Genomic DNA, 14896 nt, shown 5'->3' on the forward strand with positions numbered 1-14896 from the left:
CAACGCAAGCTTCAACATAATTTGCAAAGAAATTTTTGACTATGTTCATGATAATAAGTTCTATTAATCATATTACTTAAGAACTCCCACTCAAATTGACATCCCTCTAGTCATTTGAGTGACACATGATCCAAGTTCACCAACTGAAGTCTGATCATCACGTGAGTTAAGTTGGCTTCAATGGTGAACATCTCTATGTTGATCATATCTAATATATGACTCATGTTCAACCTTTCGGTCTCTTGTGTTCCGAGGCCATGTCTGTACATGCTAGGCTCATCAAGTTTAACCCGAGTGTTCTGCGTGTGCAACTGTTTTGTACCCGTTGTATGTGTACGTAGAGTCTATCACACCTGATCATCACGTGACGTGTCGAAACGACGAACTATCGCAACGGTGCACACTCGGGGAGAACATAATTTTATCTTGAAATTTTAGTGAGGGATCACCTTATAATGCTACCGTCATCCTAAGCAAAATAAGGTGCATAAAAGTATTAACATCACATGCAAATCATAAGTGACATGATATGGCCATGAAGTTGTCCTTCTTGATCTCCATCACCAAAGCACCGGCATGATCTCCATCGTCATCGGCGCCACACCATGATCTCCATCATTGTGCTGCTATCGAGGTTGCCGCGCTAACTATCCTCTTACTACTAAAGCTACTTTCTAGAGATAAAGCAAAGCATCATTAAGCGCAAAATAATTAAAGACAACCCTATGGCTCCTGTCAGTTGTTGTAGCATCGACGTGCAAGTCGATATTTAACTATTACAACATGATCATCTCATACATCAAATATATCATATCATGTCTTTGACCATATCACATCAAAACATACCCTGCAAAAACAAGTTAGACGTCCTCTAATTTGTTGTTGCATGTTTTTACGTGGCTACTATGGGTATCTAGTATGATCGCATCTTACTTACGCAAAAACCACAACGGTGATATTCAAGTTGCTATTTAACCTTCTCCAAGGACCGGCTCGGTCAAATCAGATTCAACTAAAATTGGAGAAACAGACACGCGCCAGTCATCTTTATGCAACAAGTTGCATGTTAGTCGATGAAACCGGTCTCTTGTAAGCGTACGAGTAATGTTGGTCCGGGCTGCTTCATCCAACAATACCGCCGAATCAAGAAAAGACTAAGGAGGGCAAAAAATTGAATATCAACGCCCACAAACTCCTTTGTCTACTTGAGATATCATCTATGCATGCACCTAGCTCATGATGCACCTACGCGCATACAATATCTATCCATGGTGATGAGCATCTATGAGAGGAGATATCGGATCCACATACCCTTGTAGATTGCTAAGCGGAAGCATTAAAGATCGCGGTTGATGTAGTGGTACGTCTTTGCGATCCAATCACAATCCATTCCGATCTAGTGCCGAACGGACGACACCTCCGTGTTCAGCACACGTACAGCTCGATAATTATCACCGCCTTCTTGATCCAGCAAGAGGGGTGGAGAGGTAGATGAGTTCTCTAGCACGACGGCGTGGTGGTGGTGGTGGTAAACTAATCCAGCAGGGATTCGCCAAGCTCTATCGAACTAATCTAGACGAAGGAGACGATCTATGGAAGAGAAGGCAGCACATGCCTTTTTCTGGTGAAGTTTGCCCTCAAAACCTCCACTATATATAGGAGGAATAGGAGGGAGAGCTTCCTGGCCTCCTCCAAGAGGAGAGGTTCGGCCGAGCCAAGGGAGGAGTGTCCTCCTCCAATTCGGTTTGGTGGAGGACTCCCTTCCTACTTGACCACCTCCTTCCTTTTTTCCTTTCCTTTTGCACTTGGCCGAAATTGACCCTCTTGGGCTGGCAGCACCAACCCACAAAGGGTTGGTGCACCACCTTTAGGCCTATTAGGTTCTCTCCCGGGTGGGTGGCCCCTCCCGGTAAAACCCCGGAACCATTCGTCATTCCCGATACTTTACCAGTAATGCACGAAAACTTTCCGAAAGCCAAATGCAACTTTCCTTTATATCAATCTTTACCTACGGACCATTCCGGAGCTCCTCATGATGTCCGGGGTATCATCTGGGACTCCGAACAACTTTTGGTCACCAACATACATAACTCAATAATATCGAAACATCATCGAACCTTAAGTGTGCAGACCCTGCGGGTTCGAGAATTATGTAGACATGACATGAGACACTCTACGGAAATAACCAATAGCAGGACCTGGATGCCCATATGGCTCCTACATATTCTACGAAGATCTTTATCAGTTGAACCTCTATGTCAAGGATTCAGTTATTCCCGTATGTTGTTCCCTTTGTCCTTTGGTATGTAACTTGTCCGAGATTCAATCATCGGTATCTCTATACCTAGTTCAATCTCGTTACCTATAAGTCTCTTTACTCATTCCGTAATACAAGATCCCATGTCTAACTCCTTAGTCACATTGCTTGCAAGGCTTGTTGTGATGTTGTATTATCGAGTGGACCCTGAGATACCTCTCCGTCACACAGAGTGACAAATCCTAGTCTTGATTCACGCCAACCCAACAAACACCTTCGGAGATACCTGTAGATCACCTTTATAGTCACCCAGTTATGTTGCAACATTTGACACACACAAGGTATTCCTCCGGTGTCTAGGAGTTGCATGATCTCATGGTCATAGAAAATAGTAGCAATAAACTGACACGATCATATGCTACGTTCATAGTTTGGGTCTTTTCCATCACATCATTCTCCTAATGATGTGATCCGGTTATCAAGTGACAAGACTTGTCTATGGCCAGGAAACCTTGATCATCTTTGATCAACAAGCTTGTCAAATAGAGGCTCACTAGGGACAGTGTGTTGTCTATGTATCCACACATGTATTTGAGTTTCCAATCAATAAAATGCTAGTCTGGGTAATAAACGATTATCATGAATAAGGAAATAGAATAATAACCAATTTATTATTTTGTCTAGAGCATATTTCCAACATCACGAGCTCACTAGGTGCATCCAAGGGGGTAAAGCACCCCCCGTGAGCTCGTGACTCCATGGTGGCCCCCTCCTGGTAATTCTTCTGCCAGTATTTTTATATATCCCAAAATAATTCTGTGTAATTTTTTAGATCATTTGGAGCTCACAAGAATATTCAACTCTGTTATAGCCTTTTGAGGTATAGAATTTCAACTGCGAGTAATCTCCCTCTTCACATAATTCTTGCAAATTAAGAGATAAACATATGAATTGCATCATAATGGTCAAGAACATTGTAATTATTCGTACGAAATCATGATGCAAAATGGACATATCAGGGTGTCCCGGGCTTGGGGGTACTAGCCCGTATGGTTTAATGTCCACGGGCCGAGCTAGGACCCACTCACTACGGGAATCAGTAAGTTTGTCGTGAGGCAAAAACGGACGACAAAGATTTTGCCGTCTACCAGCTAACGGGAAAGCATGACGATATACTATGAGTGGGGAAAGAGGTTCTTTGTCATCAGCTTTTAGTCAGGCACACGACAAATATTTTTCCGACAGTGTGAATTCTTTGCCGCCAGCTAATCTGGAAAAGACGGCAAAAAGAAGCACCTCATGGAATCGGTCGTCAAACGGACGGAGTTAGTGTCTTTCTCGTGAGCCTTCATGGGCACCAGACGGCACATAATTAACCTTTCCCGTCATGCACCAGACGGCAAATATAACTCTTTGCCGTCAACCCCAGGGCTACCTGACAGCAAAGAGTAATTATTTACCGTCGGGTATCCGAAACAGGAGACGGCAAAGAATACATAATGAACAAAAAAAATATCCCCAACAGTTCCATAACACAACATATATATATATATATATATCAACATTTCCAAAACGCAACACACACTTTGAAAGAAAAGACCGATCTCAGATGCTTGATCTCACCTTGAAGGCTCGGCCGGCCTCGATTCGTGGGTGCGGCGGGCTGCGACCGGTAGGGAGGCTCGCGGTGGGGCGGGAACGGAGCCTCACCGGAGTTATCCCTAAGTCATCTCGCAGCGTCCATCCGTTGCGGCCGTGGCGACCGTGGAGGACGGAGGTGGCGACCGGAGAGGGCCGAGGCAGCGACCGGGGAGGGCGAAGGTGGAGGCAGCGGCCACGGAGGGCGCAGGGGTGGCGACAGGGGAAGGGCCGGCAACCGAGGAGGGCTCGCGGGTCGTATGCACTCGTGGCTGGGCTCGTGTGTGTGAGAGAGAGGGGGTCGCGAGATATTTTGGGTGGGTGTGTGGCGCTGGTTTTTTTTCTTTGTCGTCATGTATGCAGAAAGTAGACGACAAAGTAGCCCTCTTTGTCGTCAGCTGGACGGAATTCAAGACGGCAAAATGTATGCCCGTTAGATAGGCCCGTGGATAACCTTTTGCCGTCAGCTACCCAACTAGTTGACGGCAAATTTTTCTTTGCCGTGAAGTTTTCTTTGCCGTCTGCTTTACGTCACTTTTGTCGTCTGTCTTTCTTTGTCATCTGCTTTACGTCCCTTTCGTCGTCTTTCTTTCTTTGCTGTCTGCTCCAAGACGACAAAATAATCTTTGTCGTCTGCCCCGGTGATAAGCTGACGGCAAAGTATTTCACAGTAGGCAAAATTACTGTTTCCTGTAGTGACTTAACCAACCGCCTAGAGGACATCCGAATTCATGGGCCTTGTCATAAGCAAGACTGAAGCCACTGAAGACTTGGCGTATACTTCAAGGAGAGTTCTTGTATCCAACATGTCTATCCTTAGCCGCCAACTAACCTTATGTAAACGTAGGTATCATTGGCGTTTATATAAGCCAAGGGTTTAGGTCCACAGAGACACGCTTACACACCTTAGGGTTTAGAACATACTCGTACGATCTCGAGGTATATCTCCTTGTACTCGATACCCCCTCACATCAACATAACCAGAGCAGGACGTAGGGTTTTACTTCCTTCAGAGGGCCTGTCGGTGAATACTCACAACATATGCCATAGGTGTGCTAAAGTCGGTGAGAACCGAAGGGACAAAGGTGGGCGCTGGGAACGAGGTTGATACACGCATGGGACGCACGATGTACCCAGGTTCAGGGCTCTCCGTAGAGATAATACCCCTAATCCTGCTTGTATGTTTGATGTATGGGAACAGAATACATTGTTGCTCCTCGAGCTGTGTTGGGAGGAGGAAGAGGGGAACAGCCGGCTCGTCTCTACCTCGCTCTCTGTTGGTTGGTGAGTGTGTAGTGTTGAATGAGTGTCCAGTGATCGGCCCCCTGCATGGGGGGCGGCCGGGGGGTTTTATAGACGAACCCGCCGGCTTACAATATGGATAAAGGGTACAAGCGTGGGACCCGGCTGGCTGCTTCATCGGCTGGCCAGGGGCCCACAAGGGTCTTGTCTTGTCGATGAGGGGCCCGCCGGCTGGATGGTCTCGTTTACCTGTGGGACCCGCCGGCTGGCCAATGGGGCTCCCGCGTAAGGTTGACACCTAGCACGCGCTGTACGTCAAGCGTCGCCCCGCAAGATTCTTCATGGGCAGGTTGTACGACCGCCTCCACTGTTCCCCACGCCGAGTGTAGTAATGGAGTGGGAGTGGGACGGTCCGACATTAGGCTAGGTGATGGATCAGAGCCGGGGTAGGTCAGCGGCGTGGCCGCCGACGTTTGTACCTGCCGGGCATCTTGATCTAGTACCTTCACTGACACGTAGCTACCTTTAATCGTGAGGTCCTTTCCTGACCTACGATCTGATGTGACTAGTGATCCTCAGCCGGCTAGCCTGCTTGGTCAGCCGGCTTGAGGGTGGCCGCCTCCTCCCCGGTCCGGCTGGTGGGACCAGGCCGGCTCTGAAGGGGAGGTCGCCTGCATTCCAGCCGGCAGGGGCTACCTGGCCGGCCAGAAAGGTGGCCGTCTCGTCTTCCAGCCGGCAGGTGATGCCTAGCCGGCCAGAAGACTTGGACCTTGGGAATCTCCATATCTTCATGTCCATTGGGAGTCCAGTAGTCCCCGAAGCTGGCGAGGTTCGCCGCCTGCTGGCGGGCGTCCTCACTGGCTTGTTGATTTGTCTTGATATTCTGGCGGTTGTTTGTGGTGAAGGACGCCAGCTTCGGAGCCGGGTAGCTTCGAAGCAATGCCTCGGTCCAGTCCTAACTAGCCCGGAGAACGCCACGTGCCAAGCCCCGCCTGGCGTAATGATGGCGATTACTGCTGACGGGACCGGGCGTGGGCCTTGGGTCCCTCCACGACGCCCCCTCGGCCTCCGCGCGGGAGATCTTCTGCGGATTTACTCCGCGACTGTTGGGCTTAGGGGGGCGTTACCGCCCGTAATACACGGGATTAATGGGGCCCGACGCGCACCGGATCCCCTCCCCACAATGCTTCGTGGGGGTTTAAATGGGACGTGAGGGTTTCGAGGAGGCCATTCTCCCCCTCTTCTCGCCCCGCTCCGTGCTCTCTTCCTCCTTGCATCCCGAGAAAGAAGAGCTCGTGCCTTCGTCTTCTTCATCTTCACCGTCGCGACCTCCGTCGACCGCCTCAAGCTTTCGCCACCCGCAACCATGGCGGGTGGATCTTCTTCGAAGAGGGCGTCGGCGCAGCAGGCGTCCTTGCAGGGGGCCTGGCTGGGCAGCGATGTCGACGAGGAGCTCATCGATGCGCTCCGTCATCATCGATTGCTGCCCCGGCCTCCCAAGTGTCGATGCGCCTTCCTCGCTCCGAGGCCTCTCCCGCACCTGTCGCGGGAGAGGTCGTGGTCTTCGCCGAGCATTTCTACCGGGGTTTCGGGCTCCCGGCTAGTTCTTTCTTCGCCGAGTGGCTCCATTTCTTCAGCCTGCAGCCGCATCATCTGGCACCGAACGCCATACTGCATATGGCCGCCTTCGTGGTCCTGTGCGAGGGCTTCGTGGGGATCGAGCCTCGTGTCGATCTGTAACGCAGCTTGTTCTTCTTCAAGCAGCAATCCATCGCCATGGAGAAATCCGAGGTGGAGAAGTTCAAGGGGCCATGCCCCATGACACCGTGCGGGGCCGCATTGGTGCATCACCGCCTGAAGTCTGGCTTCCCCCAAATGCCTTTGCAAGATTCTATCAAGCAATGGCAGAAGGGGTTCTTCTACATGAGGAGCACCGACCCGACCCAGGACGCCCTCAACATGCCCCCGTTCGCCATCGCCCCTCCGACGCGGCAGAACTGGGATGCGAAGACTCCCAAGCCGCATCCTGAGGTGGCGCTCATTCGCGCCCACCTCGATATCTTGAGGGAGAGCGGCCTCCTCGGCTGCGACCTTCTCGCCACCAAGGTGGTTCGCCGGATTCTGCCTCTGCAGAGGCAGCCGCATCTGGTCTGCCAGATGAGCGGCCGGCTTGATCCGTGCCGGCTGTCCATCAAGAGGTTCACCCTAGGCACTGTAGCGTGAAGGGTGAACCTGATCTCCACCACCTGCATGGATGAGGGCGGGGAATGGACATGGGGGATGTCCCCGTTCAACCGGGCTCATCCGCCTCCGATGGTAGCCTCACTCCCTTCTTTTATGTCGTTTTGTTTTGGAGCTGGCGGCGTTTGCTGAACCTGGTTGAATTGCTTTTTTGTAGATGTTCCAAACCCTGCAGGGGTCCCTCCCTCGGCCTGCTCCCGATGTGGAGGCGTCCGACGCCTCCGAGATGGACGATGAGGATGCGATGGAGCCCCGCTCAGACTCCTGTGCCGGCACGGGAGATCCCCTGGAGTCGGAAGGGACCGAGCCGTCTGGTGAGTACCCGCGGCACGCCCTAGCAGACTGGACGGATGACAACGAGGAAGCCTCATTCTGCTCTGATGCAGCCTTCGAAGGAGACTCTGACGAGGTGGAGGAGGTCACCGGCCCACTATCGTCGCGCGGCCGGCGTCAAGGTGGCGGAGTGACCGCTACTCACAAGGCAGCCGGGAAGAAGGGCAAGGGTGCCACAGGTTCCCGGCCGGCCTCTAAGCGACCGGCGCAGGGTCCTCCAGCCGGGCAGCGGGCAGATGGCGCCAAGAGGCGCCGTGGCGGTGGCCGGAAGCATGTCCCGGTAGTTGTCGGGTATGGTTTCCTCCTTTTCTCTCTTCCGTATTTTGAGATGAACTTTGTTCCTGAGAAGCCTGTCTTGACAGGAAGGCGGAGGATGCGGATGAAGACACCGCCTCCACAACCGAGCGGGCCGGCTGGGCAGCAGCTGATGCTGCCGACAGGGAGCTCGAGATAGAATCCAAGCGCCGGTGGAACACGGCTGCAGGGAAGACCGCCGTGGGCCAGCCTTGCCCCACCCGGGTAGAGAGGCCGGCGGAGAAGCGTGTGAAGGCTAGACAGGACCCCTCCACACATGCTCGTGTGGAGGATCCAGCCAGCGAGGCCGCCTCCAGGCCGGATCCAAGGACCGAAGGGGCCCAGCCGTCTGAACCGGCAGCCCCAGAGCAGGTGGACCTGGAGACGATCCCGGTTTCTCCCCGGACCGAAGCAGCTCCTGACGCACCGGTGTTGGATCTGGCTGCACCGGACGCGGCCCCTGACGCCCGAGGCGTGACCATGGATGCGCCGGATGCGGCTCATCCGCCTCCTGTGGAGGAGGTAGCTCCGGCTGGGGCGGCGCCCGAGCCGACCGTTGAGCCGGCACCAGGAGCCGGTGCCATCGTTGTCCCCCAGCAGGGCCCTGTCGCGCCAAGGGCAGGGGGCCGGCCTAGGAGCCGGCCCATGAAGTCATGGCAGGCGGCGAAGACGGCCCGCCTGCGAATGCCCGCCGGCACCGTTCTTTCCGGCGTGCCGGAGCTGGTGACGCTGTTTGACAGCGGCCGATCGAAGGTGGAGCAGGCGGCCCGCATGGTATGCGGCGACATGGAGCGCCTGGAAGCCCGCACCCAGGTAGGCCTTGCCTATTTTGGTTTTTCTTTGCTTTTTTCTCTTCTCTAGACGTTAGTGGGGGCGCGACAGCGCACCCACTGGGTGTAGCCCCCGAGAATCGGGCGGGTTGATTGCCAACCGGTCCGAATCTCTTGGAGGCCTTTTTCTTCTGCATAATTTTCTTCAATGGGGGCGCGCAAGCGCACCCACTGGGTGTAGCCCCCGAGAATCGGGCTGGTTATGCTTTTAACCAGGTCGAATCTTAATCCTTTTCCCTTTCTCTCGCCTTTGGCAGGCGCTATACGATGCTCAGGTACAGGCGTACAACGAGCTTCGAGACCAGCACCTGGGGGTTGATAGCCGGATCGCCGAGCTTGAAGTCCGGCTAGGCGAGGCCGGCGCGGAGTGTGATGCCCTTTGCGAAACCGGCGGTCGGCTCCAAGAGCAGCTGGACCTTCTTCAGGCGGAGAAGAAGGAGCTCGAGGCGGCCGGTCGGGTCGAGCTGGAGCGGCTGCGGGCCATGCTGCAGGAGAAGGAGGCCTCCTACTCTGCTGACATGGACCGCCTCGCGTCGCTCCATCTTGAGGAGGCGAACCTCAAGGACACCGCCTTGAGGGCGAAGGATGAAGCCCTGACCCAGAAGCAAGCGCAGCTGGGTAAGGCGCTCGAGTCCGCCGCGACCCTCCAAGAGGAAGTCGCCCGCCTCACTCATGCGAGTGAGGTGCGGGAGCGCGAGGTCCTCGAGGTCTTTCATGAGACCGACGGTGCCTTCCAGTGTAGGTTTCCTTTCCTTGTTTTGCGTTTGGTTTCTTGGCCGTCTCCTCCTCTTGTTGTGTTCTTACGTCCCGGCTGTCTTTACCCCATATCTCTTCTCCGAGACCCAGGTCGCAGTCGACACCGCCGTTGAGGTGAGCCGTGAGGAGCGCCGCGCGGCCGGGCAGGAGGTGGATACTACCTCCGGCTAGAGCGTAGAGGAGATCAGCGTGGGCCTTCGGGCCCGCCTGCACGTCCTGAGCGAGTCTGTGACTAAGCTCCAGGTTGTGGGTTCGTCGATGGTGGCGGCCCTGTGGCCGGAGGGCGTGGAGCCGACGACCATGAGCCGGCTTGCCCGCTGGCTCGCAGCGGGTGGAGAGCGCGTGGACGCCTGGTGAGCCTTCGCAGCGCGGTCTGGGGCTTATATGGCCCTGCGCTTGGCCAAGTCATGGTATCGCAACCTGAACTTGGGCAAGCTGGCTGCCCAGCGCGATGGCTCAGAGGCGGAGCTGCAAGGCATGGAGGAGGAGCTCCGGGTGAGAGCCAGCGCCATCGCCGAGTACGCCGCCTGGGATGACTTCATCTTGGAGCGGGGCGAGAACGGCGGCGTGATCGCTGAGGATCTGCACGGCCTTCAGCCCTACGACGTCGATGGCAGCGCCGATGAGGCGGTCTGGGCTGCGGAATCTGCAGCCGCCTCCAGCGGTGGGGCGTATGCCGACTCCAGGATTAGCGGAGCCGGGGGCCAGAACGGGGGAGATGGCGCATCCACCTCGGGAGGAGCCGGAGGCGGCGATGCTACCACATCAGGAGCGGCAGCCGAGACGACCCCTGAGGCCGCTATCCCGTAACTGGCGTCCTTTTGTGTTTTTTGTTCTACCCCCGGAGGGATGTAACGAACGTGGGCCGTGGGCCAATGCTTTTTATGAATGTATATATTCAGCATTATATTCGTCACCAAGCGTGTTGTCTTATGATCCGTCTTTTGATTCCTGGTTGACTTCTCTTATCCGAAGCCATCAATACGTAAAGAACAAGACATAAGCCAATCAGAGGCCGGCTAGAATGAACCAACTTCGAGCCGGTCGTCACTAGTATAGCCGGACCGTGCATGTATTCGACCTGACCCGACGTCACATCGCTAACCGAGCAACCGAAGCCAGCCCGTAGGTTCAAGCGATGGATCGGGATTCAGTCGGTACACTACGTGCCCGACTACAAGGATTGACCGTCCGAGCGGCTGGCGAGCCCCCGAGCTTGTTTAAAGCTAGCAAGGGGCCGCACTGCGTAGCCTCTGAGCTTGAGCAAGCCAGCAAGAGGTAGTACGTGGTGTAGCCCGTACACTGAGTGAAAACTCTTTTAGCAAGAGAAAGCATGGAGCCTGCTTTTTTCTGCGTAGCCTCCGAGCTTAAGCAAGCCAGCAAGAGGTGGTACGCGGTGTAGCCCGTACACTGAATGAAAACTCTTTTAGCAAGAGAAAGCATGGAGCCTGCTTTTTTCACCATATTTGTTGTGTCCGGCAGTCAGAGGCCATTTTGAGTCTTGAAGGAGATCGTGTATACGATCGAGCCGGCCCGAGCCGGTCGTCCCAAGTATAGCCGGACTATGCATGTATTCGACCTGACCCGACGTCACATCGCGAACCGAGCGACCGGAGCCAGCCCGCAGGTTCAAGCGATGGACCGGGATTCAGCCAGTACACTATGTGCCCGACTACAAGGATTTGACCGTCCGAGCGGCTGGCGAGCCCCCGAGCTTGTTTTAAAGCTAGCAAGGGGTCGCGCTGTGTAGCCTCCGAGCTTAAGCAAGCTAGCAAGAGGTGGTACGCTGTGTAGCCCGTACACGTGAGTGAGAACTCTTGATAAAAAGAAACATGGAGCATGTCCTTTTTATTGCCTTCTTTGTTCCCTGAAGAGGGAGGAAGATACATGTGTATGCTCTTTCCTTTGCTTTTCTTCTGCCTTTTAGCAATAGAACGGGCGAAGCAACTCCACGTTCCATGGGCGCTCCGTTTCTTGGCCGGAGTCGTCCCTCTTGCGCTTCCTTGGCTTCTGGGCATCAATTAGGTAGTAAGCGTTGTTGTGTAACGCCCTACTGATGATGAAGGGTCCCTCCCAGGGGGGTGAGAGCTTGTGCTGGACGGCAGTACGCTGGATTCTTCTGAGGACCAAATCTCCCTCCCTGAAAGAGAGAGGCCTGATGTTTTTGCTGTGGTAGTATCTCAGCTTCTGTTGGTAGATGGTCGTCCGGCTCAAAGCCAAGTCCCTTGCTTCCTCGAGGAGATCCACACCGTCTTCTCTGGCCTCCTTCGCCTCCGTTTCTGTGTATAGGGTGACCCGAGGCGAGTCGAATTCGACATCCGTGGGGATGATAGCCTCAGACCCGTATACCAGAAAGAATGGAGTGAAGCCGGTCGACCTGTTGGGCGTGGTGCGGAGGCTCCATAGCACAGCCGGCAGTTCTTCGATCCAGCAGCCGGCTGACCTGACCAGTGGTGCCACCAGCCTTGGCTTGATGTCGGCTAGGATCAGGCCATTGGCCCTCTCCGCTTGGCCGTTGGACTGGGGGTGTGCCACTGAGGCCAGGTCAAGTCGGATGCCTACCTTGGAACAGTAGAGCGCCAGGGCGCCCTTGGCGAAGTTGGTGCCGTTGTCGGTGATGATGCTGTGGGGAACGCCATATCGGACAGAGATGTCTGTGATAAACCTGACAGCAGTGGGGCCGTCAAGCTTCTTGATAGGCCTGGCTTCGATCCACTTGGTGAACTTGTCGACGGCTACCATAAGATGCGTCATTCCTCCACGAGCCGTCTTGAAGGGCCCAACCATGTCCAGTCCCCAGACGGCGAATGGCCATGATAAGGGAATGGTTTTCAGCGCTGAGGGCGGCATATGGCTTTGTGCGCTGAAGCGTTGGCAACCTTCACATTTGTCCACCAGATCCACAGCCTCCTCGAGGGTCGTGGGCCAGTAGAATCCATGGCGGAATGCTTTGGCCACCACGGTTCTGGAGGCGGCATGATGCCCACACTCCCCCTGGTGGATGTCTTTGAGGATCTCCTGCCCTTTTTCTGATTCGACGCAGCGTTGGAACACGTCGGTCGTGCTGCGTCGCACCAGCTCATGATTGATGATGGCGTAGGCGGCGGACCTGCGCTGGGTCTGTCTCGCCTCCGCCTCGTTCTGAGGAAGTTCGTCGCGAACAAGGAAGGCCAGAATGGCCTGAGCCCATGATGGAGCCGACACAAGGGTCGCCTCCGCTTTGTCTTGACTGTTGGGGGCTTTTGCAGCCCCCGAGCTTGATGGCGTCTCTGGTGCTATTGCCGTAGCCGGCTCATCGTCTATCTCCATGACGTCCACCCACTCGGAGGATTCGAGCCCGGGCACATCCGGGGTTGTCGTTGCTGGAGTCGGGTGGACCAATGGAGCCGGATTAGGATCCGAAGCCGGCGTAGTTGGTGGAGCCGACGGTGCTTGCACCGTAGACTCAGTCGGTGCCGTATTTGGAGCCGGTGCCGTCAGTGCAGCCGGCCTGGGGTCCGTAGCCGTCATAACTGGCGGAGCCGGCGGCGCTTGTACCGTAGAGTCGGCCGGTACGAAGATTGATGCCGACTTAGGAGACGGCTTGTAGAGTTGCTCGAGGGAGACGCCGGCTGGGATGGCCTGCCTCGTGGAGCCGATCTTTGCCAGCGTATCTGCCGCCTCATTTTCCGCCCTGGGAACATGGTGGAACTCACAACCCTCGAAGGGGCCGCTGAGTTGCTGGATGAGGAAGCGGTAGCTTGCCATGTTGGCGTCCCTGGCGTCCCATTCGCCAGAGACCTGTTGTACCACCAAGTCTGAATCGCCGAAGCATATGAGCCGCCAGATGCCAATCTCCTTGGCAAGCCGGAGGCCGTGAGCCAGTGCTTCGTACTCGGCGACGTTGTTGGAGGCGGCGAAATGGATCTGGAGAGCGTACTTGAGCTGGTCCCCTTTCGGGGATGTCAAGATGATGCTGGCTCCCAGTCCTGTCCGCATCTTCGAGCCGTCGAAGTGCATCCGCCAATGCGTGAAGCCCGGAGGCGGTGGCTCGAACTGGGTCTCGGCCCAGTCGACTAAGAAGTCGGCCACCACCTGTGATTTGATGGCGGTGCGAGGCTCGTACCGAATATCGTGGTCCGCCATGGCGATGGACCATTTGGCAATTCTGCCCGTGGCATCACGGTTGCCCATGATCTCTGAGAGCGGAGCAGTGCTTACCACAGTGATGGCATGCTCTTGGAAGTATTGTTTTAATTTCTTTGTAGCAAGGTAAACACCATAACACATTTTTTGATAATGAGGGTAGTTCTGCTTAGAGGCGGACAAGACCTCACTAAGGTAGTAGACAGGGCGCTGCACTGGCAGGGCCTTGCCTTCCTCTTTGCGCTGAACTACCAACACTACGCTGACCACACGAGTGGTCGCCGTGATGTATATGAGTATGGGTTCCCTTTCAGATGGGGCTGCCAAGATTGGCAGGCTCGAGATTATCCGCTTGAGTTCGCGGAAGGCTTCGTCCGCCTGGTCGTTCCACTCGAACTTCGTCTTCTTCTTCATGAGCTGGTAGAGTGGAAGGGCCTTCTCGCCAAGCCGGCTGACGAACCGGCTGAGGGACGCCAAGCAGCCGGCGAACTTCTGGGCGTCAGGGATCCGAGCCGGCCGCACCATCCGCTCGATGGTGCTGATCTTCTCAGGGTTCGCTTCGATGCCGCGGGCGGATATGAACAACCCCAAGAGTTTGCCGCGTGGGACCCCGAAGACGCACTTCTCCGGATTGAGCCGGATCTTGTATTCGCGCAGATTGGCGAATGTCTCTCGCAGGTCATCGAGGAGGCTGAAGTGCTGCTTCGTCCTGACGACGACGTCATCCACATAGACATGGATGTTTCTACCAATCTATGGCAGTAGGCACTGCTGCATGCAGCGTTGGAATGTCGCACCTGCGTTCTTCAGACTGAACGTCATGGTGGTGTAGCAGCAGGCCCCGAAGGGCGTGATGAAGGAGGTCTTCAGGCGATCAGCTGGATCCAGCTTGATTTGATGGTAGCCTGAATAAGCATCCAGAACTGACAGCAGTTCGCAGCCTGCAGTGGAGTCGATCACTTGATCTATCCTAGGCAACGCAAAAGGGTCTTTCGGACAGGCCTTATTCAGGCTAGTGTAGTCGATGCACATTCGCCATGTGTTGTTCTTCTTCAGCACCAGGACTGGGTTCGCCAGCCAGTCCGGGTGGAAAACCTCCATCATGAAGCCGGCTGCAAGGAGCCGGGTGATCTCTTCTCCGATTGTGCGCCGCTTCCCCTCGGCGATGCGGCGCAAAGGT

Source organism: Hordeum vulgare, chromosome 6H, assembly GCF_904849725.1.
Source record: "Hordeum vulgare subsp. vulgare chromosome 6H, MorexV3_pseudomolecules_assembly, whole genome shotgun sequence".
NCBI lineage: Eukaryota > Viridiplantae > Streptophyta > Magnoliopsida > Poales > Poaceae > Hordeum > Hordeum vulgare.